The sequence below is a fragment of the Gymnoscopelus microlampas genome (assembly GCF_963454915.1).
Source record: "Gymnoscopelus microlampas genome assembly, chromosome: 20".
NCBI classification, from domain to species: domain Eukaryota; kingdom Metazoa; phylum Chordata; class Actinopteri; order Myctophiformes; family Myctophidae; genus Gymnoscopelus; species Gymnoscopelus microlampas.
In genome coordinates this window covers 4,779,018-4,798,980 of record NC_139957.1, presented here as the reverse complement: position 1 = coordinate 4,798,980, position 19,963 = coordinate 4,779,018, and the positions used below count along the sequence as shown (strand labels likewise).

Here is a 19,963-nt window from a genome sequence, read left to right as displayed (position 1 = left end):
GTATTAGACCTCTGCGTCATGTCCATAAAGTCTTGCCTGGGATCAATTGTGTTTAATAGTGGCGATACTCTCTCGAAGTAATCATTTGCCTTTTATTGCTGTGGGGAGATGTGGTCTGATTTACAATGCAGCCATTAAACCCTGCTTCTTTCACACTTCCATTTTATTTCTAACACTGTGTCCACCGTCCGTCTTTAGAGCATTGCACTGATTTAAAACACAAAAACTACACTGGGGTGATATTCCAATCCAGTTCAGTGGGCCTGGACAAACAATTCAATTCAATTCAATGGGCTTTATTGGCATGAGAAAACATACGTTTACATTGCCAAAGCAAAAAGCACAAACACCCGATTCTCTTACAGGATGGAGGATTTCAATTTGCTGTAAGTTGAATAAACGTTCATGTTCCAGTGGTGTAAAGTAACTAAGTACATTTACTCAAGTACTGTAATTCTGAGGTATTTTTACTTTACTGGAGTATTTCCAATTTTCAATACTTTTACTTCGACTCTATTACATCTCAGAGGCAAATATAGTACTTTTACTCCACTACAATTATTTGAAAACTTAATTAACCAGTTATTTTGCAGATATAAATTATTAGATTATAAAACATGCATTAACCACTTTAGCCCTATTTTATAACTAGGCTATTTGAAAATAGCCAATCTACAAGCTCACAACGTGTCGCATTGTGAGCTTGTAGATCTGCCATTTTCAAACATTTTTGTACTTTTACTTTTGGTACTCTAAGTATATTTTCATGCCAATACTTTTGTACTTTTACTCAAGTAATATTTTGAACCCGGGCATTTTACTTGTAAAAGACTATTCATATTGTGGTATTGCTACTTTTACTTAAGTAAAATATCGGAGTACTTCTAACACCACTGTGTGTTGTTCTCACACTGGCTTAGTCTAATCGGAAAGGTCGTTTGGTATTTTCTTCAAATTGCTTTTGTTTTCTGAACAAAGCATACGTCTCCATGCCTCCTAGCTGTCAGTCACATCACAGTAACTTTCCAGACTCTTGGGACCAGAGGCAGCTTCAGCCAATAAAATGGTGGTAGACTATAGAGGGGAAAACATCCTCTTACAATGGTTCCAAGTTCAATTAAATGAAACACGGACACAGTGTTTGCTCCAGAAATGGATGGACATAAAGTATCGTCAAAGGGCAGCTTTAAATCCAGAAGACCTTTTTGATGGTGTGGCACAAAGGGGTCAGTCTGTATCTGAATAATAATTAGACCTATTTCATCCTCGCGGATTGATACAACATTGTATCAAATAGGGGTCTGTGGCCTAATGCATATACCTTATTAACATCCTTGAAATTAAGTGCAGTACAGTCAGTGGTGGAAAAAGTACTCAAATGTTTTACTTAAGTAAAAGTATCAATACTGCAATGTAGAAGTACTCTGTTACAAGTAAAAGTCCGGAATTCAAAATTTACTTGAGTAAAAGTACAAAAAGTATTGGTATCAAAATGTACTTAAAGTACCAAAAGTAAAAGTACTAAAATGTTTGAAAATAGCAGATCTACAAGCTCACAACGCGTTGCGATGCGACGCGTTGTGAGCTTGTAGATCGGCTATTTTCAAATAGCCTAGGTATAAAATAGAGCTTAAGTGGTTAATGTATGTTTTATAATGTAATAATTTATATCTGCAAAGTAACTAAAGTTTTCAAATAATTGTAGTGGAGTAAAAGTACAATATTTGCCTCTGAGATGTAGTGGAGTAGAAGTAAAAGTATAGACAATTGGAAATTCTCCGGTAAAGTAAAAGTACCTCTATATTGCACTTAAGTACAGTACTTGAGTAAATGTACTTAGTTACTTCACACCACTGAAAATAGGAGATAATAAAATACAATTATAATAATTTCCGCCCCATCCTCTGAAACAACACTAGCGCAACAAGAACAAAGCGGCAAACAGAATCATCTTCTAGAGAGGCACGCTTTTGAATTAAGTCCACACAATAAACGATGTTTGCCAGCATACGCATAACCTGTGTGTGTGTGTGTGTGTGTGTGTGTGTGTGTGTGTGTGTGCGCGCGCGCGTGTTAAAAGTATCCCCTTGGCCGTGTTCTTGCCACCCTCAGTGCTTTGTGTCTGTGATGTTGTCGAGTTGTCTTCTGTCAACGCAGCTATTCCAACTGTCAAGGATGTGACCGCGTTCGGCCTCGACTGATAAAGCCAAAATGGAGTTGTGTTGGACTCGTACACAAGAGTAGAGACAAGTGTCCCCACTGGGAATGGAAACTGTAACACAAAAGCGAAGCTGAGAGAGAAAGCAAAATGTCCTGATTGCGAGAAGACCAAGGACAAAACTGAGGAAAACAAAACTCAACTCAATGATATGTTGAAAGGGAAGACCTCCACCACTTGTGCTCTGAAACCACTCACTAGTGTACGTGTTATTGTAGGCAGTCAGAAATATAATTATTGTTAATTGGCAGTGGTGGGAGAAATACTCAAATGTTTTACTTAAGTAAAAGTATCAATACGGCAAGGTGTAAGTACCCCGTTACAAGTAAAAGTCCAGAATTCTAAATTTACTTGAGTAAAGGTACAAAAGTATTGGTATCAAAATGTGCTTAAAGTACCCAAAGTAAAAGTTTGAAAATAGCAGATCTACAAGCTCACAGTGCGTCGCGATGCAACGCATTGTGAGCTTGTAGATCGGCTATTTTCAAATAGCCTAGGTATAAAATAGGACTAAAGTGGTTAATGTATGTTTTATATTGTAATCATTTATATCTGCAAAGTAACTAGTAACTAAAGTTTTCAATTAATTCTATTGGAGTAAAACTACAATATTTTCCACTGAGATGTAGTGGAGTAGAAGTAAAAGTATAGACAATTGGAAATAGTCCAGTAAAGTAAAAGTACCTCAAAATTTTGCTTAAGTAGGCTACAGTACTTAAGTAAATGTATTTAGTTACTTAACACCACTGTAAATTGGCATAAGTAAATTCAGTATTTTTTGTCTTAAATCATGTGATGTAAGCAGTGATAATCTAGTTTGAATAAACCAAATTTGGGAAAAAAATTGATCTAAATATTTCAGTAATGTGTGTTTTTTTGTACCTAGAAATACTGCATTGTGGTTGGATGCCTCCGCCAACCAGTTGCAGTTCACATGCCTGTCTGTCCAGATAATGTAGCGAAGACTTTGAAGGAATTTATTGTCTGAGTTCACGGTGACCTTGACCTTTGACCTCCTACTTTAGCTCATCCTACAGTTTAGTGGCACTTCCGGGATAAGTAGCGTAATCCAATTGAAAATACAATTTAACATCAAAATGTAAAACTGACAAACGGTGAAAAATAACCTCCCTGGGGGAGATAACAACTATGAACTTGTAGAGCACATGTCACTCATGGACGGCGCTGCTTTAGTCAAAAGGGCTACATTTCTAGTAGAGATGTACCGATAAAATGTTTTCCTTACCGATTCCAAAAACCACGACTTGCGTATCAGTGTGTAATTAAATAAACTATAGGAAAGTGAAGTCCAAGGACTCTCAGGTTTCCAAATTGACCCTAAAAGGTCTGTAACTCTGAGAGCGTGCATACATTTCTACACTCTCAACAGTTATGGGGGTCCTTGAAATTAAAAAGGTTTGAGGACCAGGGATCTACAGTAGGAATAAATACAACTTCCATTAATGATTTCTAAGGGCAGCTCCAAGTTTGTAAAATAATAATGTAAATAGAACAGTAAGAGTATAAAACAGTCAGCAACATCAACTGAAGCGTTCAAAAATATTACTGTAAATGCCATAGCATGTGATAAATTACGTGGTATCGGAATGGCATAGACTGGCATACTCGCCGATACCGATGGCAGCATTTTAGGCAGTATCGGCAGCTTTTCTGATACTGGTATTGGCACAGCTCTAATTTCTAGTTGCCGCAACCGGTCTATTTTTATGTGATTATTTATGGGTTAAAAAGATTTATGGAAACAGGTGTCTGTCTAGGGATAGTCCTTTAGAATGATAAGAATGATATTAACCACTAAAACCATATTATACTTCATCGGCCGTGGTCCCCCAAATCTGTTTGCCGAAAGCAGCCAATCTAAAGCAAAACTCTAGAAGTTTTCAGTTTAAATAAATAAGCTATGGGCACTGTCCGTGTGGGCTCGAAAGTGAGGATGCCTTATGGTCTGATGCGCTCTCTCTCTCTCTCTCTCTCTCTCTCTCTCTCTCTCTCTCTCTCTCTCTCTCTCTCTCTCTCTCTCTCTCTCAGGATTTGACCCTGACATTCTCCCCATTGACAGGGAGAATGTCAGTTTAATTTTCTCATTGGTTATGCTCGAGCGTTATGCTTCTTTTGCTAAATTCTTCATGCTTTTCAACTGCTGTACTTGAGCCATGTACTGTTAGCCGAGATGACCTCTTTACTGAGGGTGGAATAGTGTGTTGGCATTGATGTCTTCAATATGATTTCGAAGACGGGGTGGTGTGCTTGAGAGCCAATTCTTTAAGAATCCACCGTACACCTCCATCTCCTCTCTGTGGAGGACACATCTACTTTTTCCTCCCCTGCGTGTTATTTCCTTTCTTTTCTTCAACAACAATAACCAAAAAAAAAACTTTGAAAATCCACAGTAAGCATGAAGGTTACATCGAGAAATGCTTGTAACGATAAACAGAAAGGGGCAGGGAGCCCGGAGGGTTCCAATCATGCATCGCGTGCTCCTATAGACTTCTAATCTAGTCTCCATACAGTACGATCACGTTTTTTGCCTTACTTAACCCATTTAGACCGGGAACGCATCTGTGTGTAATTTTTTGTGTTTCTTTGGCTGTTCAATAATAGCAGATCTACAAGCTCGTAGCGTGTAGATCTGCTATTTTTGGAAAAGAATCGTGAAAATGTGTGCAAATCTTTGAATATATTATATATATTTTTAACTCAAATCTTTGCTTCTGGGGGTCCCTTCAACAAAGCATTTTGAGATGGGGGTCCTTGGCCAAATACGTATAATTTCGGGGGTCCTTGACATGAAAAAAAGTTTGAGAACCACATTATATTAACATACGTTTTTTTTCAAAACTGTTAGGATTTAAAAGACCTTTGTAGAATCCCTAGAAGCAAAGATTTGAGTTACAAATGTTTGCTTAAAAAATATATATATTCAAGGATTTGCACACATTTTCATGATTTTTCAAAAAATAGCAGATCTACAAGCTCGTAGCACGGCACTCGGTAGGAAAAAAAAAGGAAAAGAAATCTAAAAAATGACACAGAGACGCGTCCCCGGCCTTAAAGGGTTAACAAGCACATTCCTGGATTAGTTGCATTTTCCCTTGAGCCAGCAAGAAAGTGTGGAGAGCAGGTGAGGGGAACGTTGGGCCTAAGGATGATTTTAGTTACGCTTTGCATTAGAGGCACCTTAGGTGTCTAATTTCAAGGTGTGTTACTAATTTCACTGTTGAGTGACCCGCCTAACCCCATTCTGCAGTGCTCTGCCGGAACAAATATCAGGAAATACGAGAAAAAAAAACACCTTCACTTTTTTTTAGCTGGAAATAAAGTTTCTGGCCCCATGGTCATTAACTGTGATAATCGTTTAACTTCACTCATAATCCTACAAATAGATCTTATACACGATCCGTTGGATTTTGCTTGTTTGTTTGCGTTTACAGAAATGTCTTTCAAACAGAATTCATTTCGTGTATTATTCATCTCCGTGCTGCAATGGTAAGCGCGGCAGAACGAGAGAACTTACGTGCAGTTGTTGAGGACGCTCGGGGGAGAAAAGGTTTGGCAGAAATCAATCCTGGGTGAACAGAGGTCCTGTAGCAAGTTTAAACTCAAGGTCTTATGCACTGCCCCGGCCTTGAGTACTAAGTAAGTTGTTTTAAAAAAGGTACGTGAAATCACTCTCAAGGCTACTGGATGCACGGGCCCTTTGCACCTACGGAAATGATGTGAACAACTTCAATAACACTGCGGTGCCTCTTGCTTTGGCTGGGCACTTGACTCCGGCAAACATAATTGGACGTGTTTGCTAGTAGCGGGGAGGGCGTTCTCTGTGGCTGCACTATAACACGGTGTTTCTCAAACATTTTCATATCTAGGACCCCCCAAATGAATTATGAATTTGGCCGCAAACACCCATCTAAAAATATTTTTGTGCCAGGGACCGCCATACTTAGTGCTGGTAGCAGACGTTCCCAAGTACCGCTGATCAGAGCGGTATTCTGTTGCATTAGCGACTTAGATGGCTGCCCTAGTAATCGACGGGACAGTATTGAGACAGTCGAGGTAATGGGGTCTTCGGTCAAAGTGTTCCTATCTTCTGTTAATCGTCAATATTAATGTTTAACACCGATCTCTATTGAACTCAATATGCTATCGTCGACTGGCCTATTTACTGTATACTGGTGGTTTGGTATTCACCATATTAGGACAGCCCTCGAGCATAACTGCTTCATACGTCATACTGTATTATATAATTTCCTATTATGGACATGGCCATATACGGACATCTCCGTAACAATTTGTGTTGTTAAAATGTTTCCAAAATACTCCAAACTAGTCCAAACCCGGTGAAGTGCGCAGGCGAAAGTAGTTGCAAACGTGGGGTTATGCCGTGTCCCGTCCCGCCAGATCCCGTTCAGATCAATTGCTCCAGCCAGTGAGGAGAACCGGGCAGAACACATTTTGGCCTCACCACATTTTGGTCACAGAGGTTTGTAGAATAATAGGAGGATAGCAGATCTACAATGCGTTGCATGGCGACGTGTTGTGAGATTTGTGAGATCACTACTGTGAAGAAAATAGGAGGGCAAGTCTGACTGGGACCTCTTTGTACTGCTGGTGAATGCCGGTCATTTGGAAAATAAATATCAGAAGATTACAAGAAATCTGGCATGGCCATTCACACTCTGGGCTCATCATCTGTGTCTGTAAAATGAAGTGACCAAGAACCTCCATTAACTGCCATTTATTATTTATTGGTTATAATTTAGTTTATATTATTATTATATTTCATCAAATTGAAAGTGTCAGCTGCTGTATGAGAATCCCCTCTGTATTATTGTAATGAAACCAGTTTGGATTTGACATGGAATAGATCGGATACCATTTTTGTGGAGTCGAATGGCAATGTGGTATTCAGTGTGAAGTCACAGTTAAAGGCATTGTAGGGAACATTAAGCCTAAATTTAAAAAATATTTATATATATATTTTTTGCATTTTTTCCCCTCTATCAGCCACTATATAATGATGCTGGGGTGTTTTGAAACACAGTACTCTTTCTGAAAACCCTATTTTCCCTCATTGTTATTGTTTGTGCAGTTCGTTTCCCGGCCACCAGGGGGTGATGCCTCCATAGACTTCCATAGACTTCCTTACGTACCGGACAAATAGACCAATTATTTGTTTACTAACATTGAGCCTGGACGCACAGGTGATTGTTTCACGCAATCAATTCCCAACCTGTTTCGGGGTGCACTGGTTTCAGCACACCCCAACCCCCTCTTGTGTGTGTTGGCTAGTGAGACGCGTCCTAACGAGACCTGATATAATGGGTTTCGTTGCGCGCATACTGGCTGCACGCAGCCAGTATGACGTCGTCTGTTAAGGGGTCTATATAACAACAACAACAACAATAGGGAAAATAGGGTTTTCAGAAAGAGGCCTGTGTTTCAGTGCAGGAAAACACCCCAGCATCATTATATAGTGGCTGATAGAGGGGGAAAAATGCAAAAAATATATATATAAATATTTTTTAAATTTAGGCTTAATGTTCCCTACAATGCCTTTAAACAGTGGTGTAAAGTAACTTAAGTACATTTACTGAGGTATTTTTTTTTACTTACTGGAGCATTTCCAATTGTCAATAGTTTTACTTCTACTGCAGTACATCTTAAGAGGCAAATATTGTACTTTTCTCCACTACAATTATTTGAAAACTTTAGTTACTAGTTACTTTGCAGATATAAATGATTACATTATAAAACATACATTAACCTCTTTGACCGTATTCTATACCTACAGTAGGCTATTTGTAAATAGCAGATCTACAAGCTCACAACGTGTCGCACAGCGACGCGTTGTGAGCTTGTAGATCTGCTACTTTCAAATATTTGAGTACTTTTACTTTTGGTTCTTTAACACATTAAGTGCCAGAGTTTTATTAAAACAGGGTACATCTAGTGCTGGTATTCTTTACCGTTTACGCTGATATGTTTAGGGGCTGATATGCCCTTGAAAGGTTACCAGGGAGTCTCCACCTACATTACTCATAGTTGGGAACCAAGTGGACCCTTATGGGTCTGTAACTCTGAAAGTGTAGCTCCAAATGGAACCAAATGGGCTGTAAGGGTCCAGTATTGGAATCAAAATATACTTAAAGTACCAAAAGTAGAAAGTACTCATTATGCAGAATGTCCCATTTCACAAGTTCAAAATGTATAAAATGTCGAAAAAATCTTTTGAAAATCGCAGATCTACAAGCTCACATCGTGACGCATTGTGAGCTTGCTGCAATTTTCAAATGGCTGAAATGTATATAGGGCTGAAGTGGTTAATGTATGTTTTGTAATAATAATCAGAATCTACAACAAGTAACTAGTAACGTTACTAGTAACAAGTAAAGTTTTCAAATAATTGTAGTGGAGTAAAATGACAATGTTTGCCTCTGAGATGTAGTGGAGTAGAAGTAAAAGTGCTGAAAATTGGAAACGCTCCGGGTAAAGTAAAAGTACCTCAAAATGTGTACAGTGCTTGAGTAAATGTACTTTACTTTACGTTACTTTACACCACTGCCTAAAATAAAGTGTATCAAATGGAGGCCCATGGCCCTATAATGCATATAAACTAGGGGTCCTTGAAATGAAGAAAGGTTGAGAACCACTGATTTAATATGCGTCCTAAGGCCAAAGTACCTCATTTATACCATGTGGCACAGAAGGGAAAATAGTAGCACCAGCAGCCCCCTGAGTGTACAGCATTGAGATGTGTTAAGAGATAGGGGAAACAAAGTGGACTTTGCACAGCGTTACACTAATGGGAGTGACATAACCCCTCGGTGTAAAGAGCAGCCTGTCGCCGGGTAGATTTATGTTCACGCTCCTCTGGGGGGGACGTTGTCCCTTCTTGATTGGTGCTCTGGGAGATAGAAAAAAAAACACATACGAAATCCCCCAAATCATTTCTGCCTCAGAGCTGTGAGCCATAACTAAACGGTGTGTGTGTGTGTGTGTGTGTGTGTGTGTGTGTGTGTGTGTGTGTGTGTGTGTGTGTGTGTGTGTGTGTGTGTGTGTGTGTGTGTGTGTGTGTGTGTGTGTGTGTGTGTGTGTGTGTGTGTGTGTGTGTGTGTGTGTGTGTGTGTGTGTGTGTGTGTGCGCGCGCGCGCGCGATGTACCAACACACACACTATTCTTGTCACAGGACACACAAAGTTTAGGACGGCATTCAAAATGGCAGAAAATAGCAGAAACAGCCCACTGAGCATTTTTCGGTCTATTAGACGTCTAAATGACGTCTAAATGGCACCTAGCCGTCTAGGCTAAATCCGGTCTATGAGTGGTCTTGATTTGAAAGTTTTTTCAACGTCTAAACATAGCCTAGACGTTGTTTCAACGTCTAGTGAACGGCTATACGTTTATATCAAGACGTTTAAATAACGGCTATTAAACGTCAATGTATAGTTTTAGACGTCAGCCAAACGTTGAAATTGAACTCCATTTTAGACCTAGTTTTTAATTTAAAGGTTGAAATGCAGACATCATTTAGACGTCTAGATTAATCTATATATAGGCTCACAATGATCACTAGATGTAATTAAATCTAGACGTCTAAAGGATGTCATTTAAACGTCTAATTAAAAAATATATACAATTAAATATAGACGTTTGAATAACGTCTAAATGACGACTATAAGCATGTTCTACCTTTAAAATGTATTCAACTTTTCACATGAAACCCAATTTCTGAAAAATTAAAAGCTTGCAAAACTAAAAGCAAACCATGTTGCATTGAAATGCTTACCTTATTCCAAATGGTAATGTAGTCACGATGTCCTGATCATTTAATTACATTTTACTACAGTGTTCCTAGTTCCCTTCAGCATTCTACAACTGTCAGTTTAATTTCAATAGCAAGACATTTCTATTTCACATTTAAACAATTAAAACCATACGAAAGCTTTGCACAATCAATTTTAATTGACATTTCTTAAAAAAACACATCTCAAATTTAGGAGAATTTTGGACTAATGTTTTCTTACCTATTCTATGACGTTATGATATTTTAGGATGGAGTTATGACATTTTTCTACTGTACGATTCATCCTAAGATATCATGTCATAGAAAAGGTAAGGAAACCTTAGTCCAACATTCACCTTTAAGGACGGGTGCCTTAGACAAACAGCTTTTTTTTATTTTTTTATTATTATAACAAACTGCCAATATTCTGGGAACATATAGTTGGTTAAGACCTCACAAACAGTAGGCCTACACCCATTATATTGATTAGGTCAAGGGTCTTCAACGTTTTCAGGCTAAGGACCCCCTAGCTGAGATAGAGAGATGAAGCAAGGACTCCTCTATATTGTATAAAATTGTGTTTCAGATTACACTATTTTTGTTCTCTTGGTCTGTTATTTTTTCCCCCTTTACACCTCTTTGCCAAAAATAGCCGATCTACAAGCTCACAACGCCTCGCGCTGCGTTGTGAGCTTGTAGATCGGCTATTTTGGCTTAAGTTCTCCTCAGAAAAGGGATAATAGGTTTCAAGTGGTTAAGGTAAAAAAAATAATAATAATCATAACACAAAGATTTGGCGGACCCCCTGTAGTAACTCTGAGGACCCCCTGTTGAAGACCCCTGGATTAGGTCTCAGTAAACAAAGCACAAAAAAACAGACAGATGAAAAACTGACAAATTCTTACAGAGCCATCTGCTGGTCAAATCAAGTAATAGCAAGTTCTTACTTGGTGACAAAATAAAGTGGCCTGTACGTACATACATAATATAATCTGCCGAGGTTTGTAACCAACTTCACTTTTTCTGACAGCCAGACACTTTTAAGGAATAATAATAAAATAAAATATGCTTTTCTCAGCAACAATGGCACTTGGTTGACATGCATTTGTTTGCTACAACAGGTAACCTGCACATGAAAACTGGAATTATTCAACATGAATAATAATAGACTGACAACGGCCTGTGTCACCATCCATCACCCTTCAGTATTTGGAACAATATCTGATATAATGACATCAAAGAAAATGACATGTAGACTGTCTAGGAGTAACATTTTTTGTCAAATTACTGACAGTGTGCGTGTCCTTTTCTTTGATGTCATTGTCCGCAGTGGTGGAAAAACTACTCAATACTGCAATGTAGAAATACTATGTTAGATTCAAAAGTCCAGAATTTAAAATTGACTTACTAAAAGTACCAAAGTATGGCATCAAAATGTAACTAAAGTAGAAAGTACGCATTATGAAGAATGTCCCATTACAGATGGGGATGTTGGAACTGGACATCTTTATTTGGCTCTAGCCCTTTTTGTTTTGAACCCCCCTCCACCAATACGTCCCGGTGCCTGCTTAAAATGGTCCGAGATGGCTGCATTGACCTGCTCCTCTGTAGCCTGTCGGAATGTCTTTTGCACGGCTTCTGCAATCGAAACAATGAAAACAATGTTTTTTATTAATACAAATTGTCATTTATTAATGGTATGTCAGTCACACGTGTACACAGTGAAGAAGCAATGAAATGACTTGCACTTAAAATTGTTCTTTTTACCATTGATCACTGAGTAGAAAGCCGTCTTGATGAAAGGCCTCTTTGTGTGCTGTCCACCACCACGAAGGTTGAACAGTGTCATAAGGCCATTGGTGAACAGTCTGAAACAAACAGAAAACATGCAGATTGTAAACCGCATACTCAGACAACCTGTAATGAGGCCAATTATGTTGATATGAAAAGCAATGAACCCCTTTCCCATTCCATTGTTGTCTTAATGATGATATTAATACATTTTGGGGGATGCGGTTACATTGACATTTTTTTCCACTTGTATTCGGAATGACTGCTCATTCATAATAAAAAAGCTCATGTAAACACCTCAATTGGAATCGAATATTCCATTACCGTCTGAATTTTCATTCTGGTTTGGAAGGGTATATACACCAATCGGAATTTACCATATAAACACTTTATAGCGCTCCTCTCCGTTTGGAATACATGCATTCTTTTGCACATGACCACACTTAGTAGTGCTGTCAGAATTGGCCTAAAAGTAAATATCAAATCCCGATTTTTTTATTATTTTTTATATCAAATATTGTATGTATTGTATGTATATTGTCTGTGAAGAAGCACTCGCTCCTGCGGGGAAAAAAATGAATAATTCATATTTTTTTGCGTCATTTAATAAGCTTATATACTGTAACGGTTAAGCCCAGACTTGTCCAGGAGAACGGACGCTCCGAGGATCTGAGCCTGTGACGGAGGAACAATCTTTACCTGTCCTTGATATGCAAAGGGAACTTAATAATCAAAATAATCTATTCAGCCAGAAAATAAAATTAAGCTAGCCTACATGAGAAATGTGACAAGTAGTAGGCTAGCCTAAGTTTTAGAGTGTCTGGTTCAAATACAACAAAAATAACTAGTCAGAACTTGTTGATCTGCTACTTTCGAATAGAAATGGTGATAAAGGAACGTGGGGAAGCTCTGCCCAGGGTAGTGGAGCCGGGCAGCGCCTGGTCCATAAGTTCATTTTGAATGAATAAATATAGTCCATGTAACTGCAGCCAATGTGTACTCATACCTGTCTAGGATCTTCTTTGTGCAGGTCTTTATGTCTTTCCCCCCGACATGAGACAGTTTTAAAATCTGTATGATATTAAAAAATATTAACATAGATGTACATATATATATATATGTTTCAATGTGTTTAAGCATATTATTTTTGTAACTGACCATCGAACGTCGCAGGCGAGTAATCTCCAGGTCCTTAGCAACTTTTTTGAATTGCTCAAGGTTCGCTATATGGATTGGAGGGTCTTCATCATCGTCAGGGTCTTTGAGGCCTTTCAATTCCTCGAGAATTGCCACTAATGTTTCCACAACGACCTGCTGAAATTCTTATTGAAAAAAAAGAAAAGGTAATTGAACAAATAAGTTTAATAATGCCAGATAATACCTTTTCTCTTCAATTACTTTAATCCCTTAAAACACTTCCATTCTTACTTGTCTCTGACATCGGATAAGTGAACTCCTTCTTCTTGCCTGTTGAAAGAGATTGCATACCTGTTTAGCTCCAGTTCCCAATTATTGTGTAGGCACAGTTGTTACAAATATAACTATTGAAATACCAGATTATCCAAAAACTCATCACTATGTAAGGTTGCCTGTGATTTCAGTTATGTGAGGCTGTCTTTGGCTTTTGTCGATAACATAACACAGGCATGCAAACAGCCCCTAGGTGAAAATGGTGACATGTTGTTTTTTTTTCGGGTCAGGTGTCACACAATTGGCCCATTTGGGTTCAAAAAGGTGACTGTAGCTGAAAAGTGACACTTTTGCATGTCTGCTAACATTATTACTTATTTAGCAATTTCAACATCCTCATCTCTCTCCCCCCAAAAAAACTGCCACAGTAAGACCACTGCCCAAGTTGATAAAAACGTACCTTTCGGAATTCTGGGACTCTTTCTACGGTTTCCTGTTGATGAAAAAAAGGCAATTACGTGTCATTCTTCCAACATCAACACTGAGGATGACTGCTACTGTATATAGTCATCCGAAATGTACCTAGAGGAGTCCGCAGACATAGACTACAAATTAACCTTGTGCTGTCCTGTGTTGACTTGGAGTACGACTAGTACTCCTTGTAGGGGTGTTAAAAAAGGAAATTACACCTATGACTTTTTATATCACTGCTGAAATATAATTGTACCTTGAGGAGTCCTGGCACTGCTTGGGGTCCGTGCAGTACGCCTGCGATCCACTGTATAGGGCGAAACAAAGTAAATTACAAGCCTTATTAACAACACAAATATGATCACAGCTGTTGTCAATCTGTCCGCAGACCTAGACTACAAATTAACCGTGTGTTGTCCTTTGTTGACTTGGAGTACGACTAGTACTCCTTGTAGGGGTGGTATAAAAGGAAATTACAACTATTTATATCACTTCTGTAATATAATTGTACCTTGAGGAGACCTGGCACTGCTTGGGGTCCGTGCAGTACGCCTGCGATCCACTGTATAGGGCGAAACAAAGTAAATTACAAGCCTTATTAACAACAACACAAATATGATCACAGCTGTTGTCAATCTGTCCGCAGACCTAGACTACAAATTAACCGTGTGTTGTCCTTTGTTGACTTGGAGTACGACTAGTACTCCTTGTAGGGGTGGTATAAAAGGAAATTACAACTATTTATATCACTTCTGTAATATAATTGTACCTTGAGGAGACCTGGCACTGCTTGGGGTCCGTGCAGTACGCCTGCGATCCACTGTATAGGGCGAAACAAAGTAAATTACAAGCCTTATTAACACCAACACAAATATGATCACAGCTGTTGTCAATCTGTCCGCAGACCTACACTACAAATTAACCGTGTGTTGTCCTTTGTTGACTTGGAGTAGACTACTCCTTGTAGGGGTGGTATAAAAGGAAATTACACCTATGACTATGTATACAAGTAAGACGCGCAAACGCTGGAAGCGAACGCAGCTCGAAAATATTGTGTATTTACGGACTTTGTGTGTGTGTGTGTGTGTGTGTGTGTGTGTGTGTGTGTGTGTTTGTGTTTTGACTGTAGCTGCACTCTGGCGCACTCTGTTGGCCGCACCCAGGCAGTGCACTGCACACAGACAGACAGACAGACAGACAGACACACACACAAGCCGAGCAGACTTTCATAGTAAGCTCCACTTGGGCGGAGGCGCCTCCTTCCGCGTTCGCAATCACTGCTGAAATATAATTGTACCTTGAGGAGTCCTGGCACTGCGTGGGGTCCGTGCAGTACGCCTGGGATCCACTGTATAGGGCGAAACAAAGTAAATTACAAGCCTTATTAACACCAACACAAATATGATCACAGCTCTAGTCAATCTAAATGTACCTTGAGGAGTCCTGGCTATGGATTTTCTGATGCCACGACTCGCTGTTTGGGGGCAGAAGACAAAATTACACATCTAAATTAAATGTTTTCAATGACATCTCCACTTTACCATCGATACATACCTTGAGATGTCTGGGTCCTCAGGACATTTTTTGCAACCCGTGTAAGTGGAGTGAGGTTGTCATCTGTTTGATAATAGAAATATAAAACATTTGACAGCTTGAACATATTTTGATTTCTGTTAATATCAAAATGTAACTTGTGGAATCATGGTCTTTCTAGGAACTGGATGTATGAAGATATGCTGTTGTGGTGAAAGACCAGCAAATTACACATTTGACTTTCACAATCACCCTTGTCATCTCTGCTATCCTCTAATCAAAAAGTACCTTTTGTGGTTCTCACTGCATGTCTGACCGGAGTTCTTCCTGGATCAACTGTTTGGGTGTGAGGGGGATACAATTAAAATTCTTACTTACAGTAGCCATTATGATCAATGCTATAATCAACAACATTGTACCTTGTGGAGTCCTGGCTCGAGTCTGTACGGGACTCTGTCTACGATACTCTGTTGAGGGGGCGGGGGGGAAAGTTAATTGCGCATCATACTAAAACACTTAGCACTGTAATCAACTCTAGACTGAATTCATATGTACCTTCAGGAGTCCTACTTCTTGTACGGAGCGGCGCCTTGCCACGATTCACTGTTGGGAGGTGGTATTAAGAAATTAAAATTGACACATATACCATCACCATTTTGACCACTGCTATTTGTATACCTTGTGGATTCCTGCCTCAGTCTCGGGCAGTGAAATTACTTTTATTACTTACCGTCAGTGATCTATGCTTAAATTTTAAAGATTTCATATTGAATGTTTAAAATAAAATTATCTTTTAATCAGCGCTTTGCAGCTCAATGTTTTGAAAATGCTATACTTATTTATTCTTGAGGACCTAGTAGTAGCAGCATAGTAGTCGTAACGATAATGCAGGCAGATGAACAAAAAGCGAAAAGCTTAAAATAAATTACATACATTTATTATATGAATCATTCAATGTAGGTACCTTGTGCACTTCTATGTCTGGTGGGAGTTTCGTCACAACCTTAGGCAGAAAACATAAGACAGACAAATCTATAAGGGTATGTTTGGACATAGTAATTACACAGGTTGCAATTTATTAACCCATTTTGGGCTGGAACCCCCATTTGTAACTACACCTTTCAGGACGGGAAAATAAATGAATGCATCATGTTGGTATACCTGGTGTTGAGGTGAGCAAAGGGGTCAGGTTTCTGGTCAACACTGTTTTGCCTGTGGGCGTAGATTCATCTGAGGAGGATAATTAGGCCACATGTACAGTATATTGTTTAAATTAACTAAAACGAGGATACCCACTACATAAAAAGGAAAATAATTCAAACTCACTTGAGATCTGTGTCTCTGAGTCGTCAGCTGATGGCTGATCTGCAAATAAAAAAGATGGAAAAGAAAAAGTGATCATTTTGACAATCACACATTATTGAAAGTCATACAAGTTTACATTTGAAAAAAGTCTTACATGATGGTGACTCAACACAGGTCTCAGAGGTTTGTGGGGAAATAGGTGTTTGAGGTGCTGAAAGTCAAAAGAATAAACTCATTCCATATGTACATGCCATGTGTTTAAATGAAGATAATCACAGCAATTATATTTTATGAAACACATTTCTTTTTTAATAAATAAGGCCTCTTATCTTGTTGGCATACCTTGTGGCGCAAAAAGATCCTCCGAGTAAATATTTTCTGGGCCTAAAAGAATATATAGATTTAGTTACCGGTAGATACATATGCATTGATTCATATTTAAAAATAATTAAATCTTCTCGTTATAGAGAGGATTACTTAAGTTCACTGCAGTTTAACCGGTCGGTCTTTCTTTTTGTCAACAATGTCAGATGTACAAGCTCACAAGAAGTGTTTTGAGCTTGTAGATTTTTTCATTTTAGGAGGACGTTCCCCCAGAACTGCCGCAATTTAGATTCAAATGGTTTCAAAAACAAAGCAAAAATTCTAGATATGGACAAACTCACGTGGAATAAGAGCACGTTTCCTCCCTCTTCCTTGCCATTTCTTTGGACCTGTAAAAGCAATGATCACGTGACACAAGTCTAAAAATGAATGCAAACTCTGATCGATTCATTAACTGTACTTATGCAAGAGGCCAAACTTAAGGAAAGGTGAATAATATTCTCGGACAAGTGATGGGGGGTGGGACATAGCTATTAAATACACATTGTTCTGTTTGTTCAACTCGCAATACATTGACAATTACCTGCGGTGGTGGATGTGGCGGCACCATTATTTGGCTTTGCCATATTCTGTGGCACTGGACCTTAAAATTTTAAAAAAAGCAAATGTCTCACATTAGTCAAAAACATCCAGAAGGGTTCAGCAAGTTCAACTCGTAATACATTGAAAAATACCTGTGGTGGTGGATGTGGTGGCACCTGCACCGTTATTGGCCTTTGCCATTTTACGTGGCACTGGCTCTAAAAAAGGAAAGGAAAAGGAATTTGCTCACATTAGCCAAAAAGTTTCAAAACCTTTGCCAAGGTTTCAACTCTAATTAAACATAGACATAACATTATTCCCTAAAATAATAGGCTAGGGCCGTATTGGCAACATGTGAGATTGTTTTTTTTTACACATTAAATTTATCTAAATTATGTATCTATTGTTTCAAATCACCGATTGTGGCCGCTGTAGTCAAATTCTTCGCCTTTTTAAACATCTTTGGGGGAGACGGATATACGGGATCTAGAAAAAAGGGATGTACATATAGATAGTCAGAACAACAGTTAAATGTCAGTTGTAATGGGTGTTTAATGTGTAATGTTAAACATTGATTACCTTGTACATAATCTTTAAACTGTTTTTTTTTGGGGACCCGCTGAGACTGTCGCAGGGACGTCATTGTTCTGCAAATTGAAAAAGTAATTAGCTCTGTTCATCATTCATGAATAACCAAATACAGGGTTTCCTGACATAAGAAAGACTTATTTTCTTCTTTAAAAAAATAAAACCTTATTTTACCCCTTATCAAGTCCATCGGTGGGGCTGTACCTTTTTTGTTCAACTGCACAGCGATGCATGTTACGTACTGCTGTAACATCGCTGTAATAACGATTTTTAGGAATTGCTCGTTAGTATGCATCATCAAATACACCTTGTTGGACTCTTTTTCATCGGCGTGAAATGATACTAAGAAGCCATTTCCTTTGTGCTTCCTACCATTTGTTAGTTTTCAATGTTCTATGATAATTACTTCACCCTTAATACGTAATTAGTACTTGGACAGGGTTACATTTTCGGACGATGGCGAATCGGCGATGTCATACCTCTGTTTTGATCTTATGGCTTTAATGGACAGTGATAGGACGGGGGCTGTCAATGTTGAGCTGTTGCATCGCAAGGGCGGGTTTGTGTCTGCTAGGCTCTTAGATGTAGCCACAGGTCCTCCATTATGTGCCATTGTTGGTCAGCTGTGCTTCTGGGGTAGTTGACATAGTTAAGCTACTAGGCCCTTAGCCATCAGTGTAGACTTGTTTATTTCTGTACGTTTTTTTTCTGGGTCCATTACAACTCAGGGATGGGTGAGTGTGCCATTTCACAGCTTTTAGTCTCTGATCCGCTGCCACGGAACTGCTGGCATTTTCCCCTGTGTTGCTTAATGGGTGATAGTGACGTTCATCAGGCACTGAACCCCACCCACTGATGTCCGCACCTTGCAAGCACGCTTTACAAATTTTTTAAAGCTACACCAGTGTTTATCAAGCTTTTTGGTGCCAAGGTACACCTGGCTTAGCCAAAATATCCAAGGGCACACCTAGATATATATATATATATATACTCTCATGTACACAAGATGTAATAAAGAAACCTTGACCATTACAAAATGTCTTTGGCCTACAAATATATAAACTTGGGTCAGTGCAATGAATGGAGAAGATGAAAAAAAAGTCAAGAGACAGTGCCTCAGTTTCACCGATTTATTTTTGGAAACATACTTGGAAACAACTTGTTTTGCTTTGATGTCATAATAAAGAAACCTTGAACTAAAAAACAGCACACACATGTTCAATTTGGCCTACAAATATATAAACTTGTCATTGCAATGAACAGAGGAGTTGGATTCACCTTCCCAGAAAAATACTTTAAAAAAACTCAAAAAGATTATTTAAAAAATATTAGTGCTGTCAGGCGATTAAAATTTTTAATCGCGATTAATCGCATGATTTGCATAGTTAATCGCACGATTAATCGCAATTAATCGCAACACCTTTTTTGCTCTAAATTCAATGATGAAGTGAAAGAAAACGGTGTATTGTGTTGTAGCCAAATGAAGGAACATATTAGCAGCTTCCCAGGGCTTTTATTTAACAAAGTGCAGCCACTACAAGGGCAATACAAATGATGTCTGGTTTAAACTTTAGACAGTACCAATAACAGGACCAATAAACAGTGGGTCTCAGTGTCCCAGTGAGGGGGCAGTAACATTTGCTGGTTTGGACAGTCAGAACCTAGAACCAAGAAACTGTGGGTCTCAATGTCTCAGTGAGTGGGCAGTAACATTTTCTGGTTTGGACAGTCTGAACCTAGAACCAAGAAACAGTGGGTCTCAATGTCTCAGTGGGCAATACCTTTTCCTCTGGTTTAGACAGAACCTTCAACCTAGAACCAAGAAACAGTCTGTCTCAGTGTCCCAGTGAAACTAAGGTGAAGTAAAATGAACAGCATTTACTTTGCAGCAGGTTCTTTAGAATGTAGTCCATGTTTTATGTACATTTTTCTTTGGC

At 38.8% G+C, this 19,963-nt stretch overlaps 1 long non-coding RNA gene across 1 annotated transcript; it reads right to left on the bottom strand.

The window, feature by feature from the left end:
* Window positions 1-15,248: 15,248 nt before the first annotated feature.
* Window positions 15,249-15,696, bottom strand: LOC311036700. Its single transcript, XR_014599883.1, has 3 exons — window positions 15,647-15,696; window positions 15,516-15,563; window positions 15,249-15,311 (listed from the first exon to the last, which is right to left on the bottom strand). It is a non-coding gene; the product is annotated as an uncharacterized lncRNA (long non-coding RNA).
* Window positions 15,697-19,963: the final 4,267 nt, after the last annotated feature.